This window comes from Argentina silus, assembly GCF_951799395.1.
Source record: "Argentina silus genome assembly, chromosome: 3".
NCBI lineage: Eukaryota > Metazoa > Chordata > Actinopteri > Argentiniformes > Argentinidae > Argentina > Argentina silus.
The window spans coordinates 2,317,182-2,322,478 of NC_139657.1; positions in this window are offsets into that span (position 1 = coordinate 2,317,182).

Below are 5,297 nucleotides of genomic sequence, written 5' to 3' on the forward strand. Positions count from 1 at the left end.
AGCAGAGGCAGCCTCTCCTCTCGCACCCGCCTACCATAACTTGGGGACTAATTGGAATACACAAGTAACAATAATCAATTAGCGCACATTAACCCAAATTAACAAATGCAAATGAGCTCCTCATTAAGTTTATGTCCCCTGTGAGGAGACGGTGGAGAGCATGTGGACACATGTTAGGGCGATGCCGTTAACAGCACATGCTGCCCATGGGCCTCACCGGTCAACGTTCGACACGAGCGGGCGGTTTATTAGACCGACAGAAGGCCGGGGCGTAGAGACGTGTTGTGGGTAGGGACCCGGGCCTCCCGGGGTTCCTTGGTTGGCTCACAGATCAATTAGCGTAAATGCTAAAAGTTAGGTAATTGGATGATTTAAAAAAATAAATAAAATGGATGACACAGTTGAGAGTGGTGAATGTTTGTTAAACATCATAGGGTATTTTCCGAATTACAATATGCCGACCAGTGGAGGCTGGCGGAGGTGTCAAAAATCAGAGGATATTTTTTTGCAAATTACAATATGCCAACCAGTGGAGGCTGGCGGAGGTAGAAATCGAAATCACATGTGTTTGATACCTTTCCATGCATTACAATGAGCCTGTCTATTTCCACCAGCCTCCACTGGTAAGCATATTCTAATTTGCAAAAAAATATCCTCAGTTTTTTGACACCTCCGCCAGCCTCCCCTGACGCCTACAGTACAACGTGTTCTCCACAGAGATGCAGTACAGTGTTGACATGGAGATCATTTACAAAGACGGTCAACAAACAAACAAACAAACAAAACAAAGCGCATGGATCTTTGCTCAGTTAGCCCAGGAGACTGCAGCGTAGAAACAGACAAAGGTAATTGTGCTCTCACACACAACCTCTGTGCCACCCGATCTTCTCATAAAAACTCATTCCAAATTCATCTCACGGCACAAATTAACTACACACCTTTAGATGGTGGCACAAGGTCTCCCCGAGGTCCATCTAACTACACTAACTCATTATGAATACGTCAAAATGTTAATGCCCTCATAAAGAAGTCTGATGCGTTTGAGTATCTGTGCCTCTACTACTGACCCTTATCCTTTAAGAGGAGGGTGGTGGTGGTGGTGGAGGGGGGGGGGGGGGGGGGGGGGGGGATGGGGGCAATGTGGCGTATGGACGCCAGTGTAATTTTAATACACACGCGCGTGCACACACGCACACACACACACACACTGTACACACACACACTGTACACACTGTATACACACACACACACACACCCAGCAGGATTATGAAGAGGTGGTCCTTTGAAACAGTCAATTACACTTGTGCGCGGGAGGGACCCGGGTGTTAATTACCTCAGGGTTTTATATAGTGTGTAAATAAAGAGCTCTGCTGACATTCACATTCCATCAGTGTGTCCTGAGTGCCAAGCAAATTAGCCAGCCCCCACCCCCCCGACCAGCCCCCCTCAGGCCTCCCCGACCAGCCCCCCCCCCTCCCTCAGGCCCCCCCTCAGCCCCCCCCCCCCCCCACCCCCCCTCGGGCCCCCCTGTTGTCTGCTCCACTGGTCTCCATGTGCATCCATCTAACATTAGAATAACACAATGCAAACAAGGCTGGATGAGGGAGGAGGGAGGAGGGAGGAGGGGGGAGGGAGGAGGGGGCTCTGGGAACAAGGAGCTGTGTTTTAAACTGAAGCCCATTCGCTACAGTAGGCCGGTTCCCACTGTGTGTGTGAAGTACAGACCTGAATAGACCAGGGGAGGCTGGTGGAGGTAGAAATCGGAGGACGGGCTCATTGTAATCCGTTCCACGCGTCTACTCCCACCAGCCTCCACTGGAATAGACCGCCATTCAAAAGACATCATGTTTCCTGTTTGACAGTTATTGTGTTATATGTGTTCACATGTCATTGATGCCTGACTTGAGCGATTGTTCCATTTGGACAGCCTTTATAGGGGTCAGAGAGACAATGATCGCTGATGACTGCCTTTAATGATAATTACAACCGGAATATTAGATTGCTATTAAACCACGTAGTTTAAACTCCCTCTTAGTTCTGCACAGGTTATATCATCAAGGCCAAGGAGGTTTTTTTCCTGACCGCATGACATCCTTCGGAAAAAATGTGGGCCCGACAGTAGTTGTAAGCTTTAGAGCCGAAGGAACACAAGCCTCCACCCAGCACACCCTCAGTGCAAGGAACAGTCACGAGTCTGAATTCAACCCTGATTTACTGTCCTGTTTTATTGAAAGTCTTTACAAGCGGGGAAAACATTTTATTTGCCAATTTTCTTGCAACCCTCCGACTAAACTGTTCCCTCTAAACGTCTCTCTGGTGCTTGTTGGATGTCCCGGGGTTATATCCCGGGGTTATACAGCCATGCTCTGTCATATTATGCCTCTTTGCCTCAAAAGCCATCACAGTAAATCTGACCAGGAAGTCTTATTAAACTGTGGAGAGAAAATGCCCTCATAGAAAGCTTGAGTGCAGTTCTGGCATTACAAGATCACTGTCTCATGAAGTGAAATACAGCAGCTGCTGGTCTATAAAAAAATACTTATAGTCCATGAACACACATTACACTGGGCTGGTTTAGTCCATGAACACACATTACACCGGGCTGGTTTAGTCCATGAACACACATTACACCGGGCTGGTTTAGTCCATGAACACACATTACACTGGGTCGGTTTAGTCCCTGAACACACATTACACCGGGCTGGTTTAGTCCATGAACACCCATTACACTGGGCCGGTTTAGTCCCTGAAAACACATTACACTGGGCTGGTTTAGTCCATGAACACCCATTACACTGGGCCGGTTTAATCCATGAACACACATTACACTGGGCTGGTTTAGTCCATGAACACCCATTACACTGGGCTGGTTTAATCCATGAACACCCATTACACTGGGCTGGTTTAATCCATGAACACACATTACACTGGGCTGGTTTAATCCCTGAACACACATTACACTGGGCTGGTTTAGTCCATGAACACCCATTACACTGGGCTGGTTTAATCCCTGAACACACATTACACTGGGCCGGTTTGCTTTCTTTCTAGTCGTAACATGCCGCAGTTCCTCTGTGGGGAATCATATCCCAGAAAAGAGTGAATAAATAAATAAACCGTTTTTAAACAGAAACAAATGTGTTGCACTGTGTTATATGTTCTTGATCTATTGTTTAAATAACCTGAAATCATGTCTATGTTTTATGACATGAGGGTTAGGGTTATGTACAGGACTGACAAAAACGCTACAGCTTCTACTAGCATTTTTCGGCCTATTAAACTTTCCAACTTGGTAAATAATAAGAAGTGACTCTACCTTCCCTGCAAGGTTATAGATGAGTGACTACATGTTTAGTTTCCCCGGTGTGCCTGTCCACAGCTGTGAATAACTTCTGTTCAACCCCCTCTCATCTTGCCCTACATACACACACACACACACACACACACACACACACACACACACACGAGCGCGCACGCGCGCACACACACACACACCCACACGCACACACACACACACGCACACACACACACACACACACACACACGCACACACACACACGCGCGCGCACACACACACACACACCCACACGCACACACACGCATGCACACACACACACCCACACCCACACGCACACACACACACACACACACACACACACACACACACACACACACGCACACACACACACACACTCATGTCATCCTGCATGCGTGGAGAATGGAGAAGATAATCTCAGGCCGTCCCCCACTGTCAAAGGTCGCCGGAGTTCAAAGTTCACTCTCTACATCATTTATATGCTCTTAAATAAGCTCAACCCTCGTGTTCCCGCTTTCTCTCCCTCCTCCTTTTCCATCTTCAGCTATCACTCTTTCAAATTATGAAATATCCCTGGACAAATCCTCATGGTGATAGATATGAGAGCAAGGCTAATACCCAGCGGACGGCCCCTCCTGACTGAGTTATGCCCCCGGAGGACCACCGTGGCTGCCCCCATACGTTTCTGATTTTCCCCGAGGTTGAGAACATCACATGGGTACATGATCCTCCCACGCCCATGCAGTATGTCACTGATGCCTATATATCTGCAGGAGAATAACTCTCTCTCAACTGTATGTGTGTGTGTGTGTGTGTGTGTGTGTGTGTGTGCATGTGCGTGCGTGTGTGTGTGTGTGTGTGTGTGTGTGTGTGTGTGTGTGTGTGTGCGTACATATGTGTGTGTGTGTGTGTGTGTGTTGTGCACCATAAAGGATGAGCCAGTTCAGCTGTGTGACGGAGGGAGGAGGAACTGGGGCCGGGTCTTAACCCGTACGCCGGCTTGCATTAGCAGGCGTCCCCCATTGAGGTGTCAGCCTATAAGTCTCCCACAGCGGGACCAGGCAGAAGACGGCCAGATGATGGAGGACAACGTCTTCACTCCAGGGGATCTTGTAAAACTGCCCTGCCCCCGGCCCCCGGCCTCCCCTCCCGGTCTGGCCTCAGCCTCCTGAACCTCAGCTCTCCTTAGAAAACTAAATCATGCCAAGATCCATTAGGCTACAAATGTATTTGGTTACCAACTTGTTAAATGTTCTTGAGAGCTTTTCTTTTTCGGGGTTGTTGACTACATGGGCCTTCTCGAGTTCGATTGCGAGGTCGATTACGTAATCTGTATCTTAAAACCCAAACGAAACAGTGTTTATACAGTATTATAGAGTTTCTTCTGTGCTAATCATTTATTAGTGTTTTAGGTGTAGGGAACTTAGGAAACACACACACACACACACACACACACACACGCACACTAAATAACAAAATAGGAAGGTGTATTTTGCTGTGTATTATCTCTGCATATCTCAGACACCTAAGAGTCTCTCTTTCTGTCTCTTTCTACCCAGAAGAGAACGTGCTTTTCTTCCCAACCAACCGGAGAGGCCCCTGATGAGTCTTCAATGACATGGTCCATTACTCCGACCCAGCGACCCCTGACGGCAAGGAGGACCTCTCTCTCTCTCTCTCTCTCTCCCTCTCTCTCTCTCTCTCTCTTGTCCTCTCTCTCGTCCTCTCTGAAGGAGGACCTTTCTGATGGACCTCTCTCTCTTTTCTCTCTCTCTCTCTCTCTCTCTCTCTCTCTCTCTCTCTCCTCTCTGACAGAGGACTTTTCTGATGGAGGACCTCTCTCTCTCTCTCTCTCTCTCTCTCTCTCTCTCTCTCTCTCGTCCTCTCTGATGGAGAACGTCTCTGACGTGGAGGTAGAAATCGGGGGACGGGGGACTTTGTAACGCGGGGAATGGAGAGTTTGATACCATTCCTCATTCCA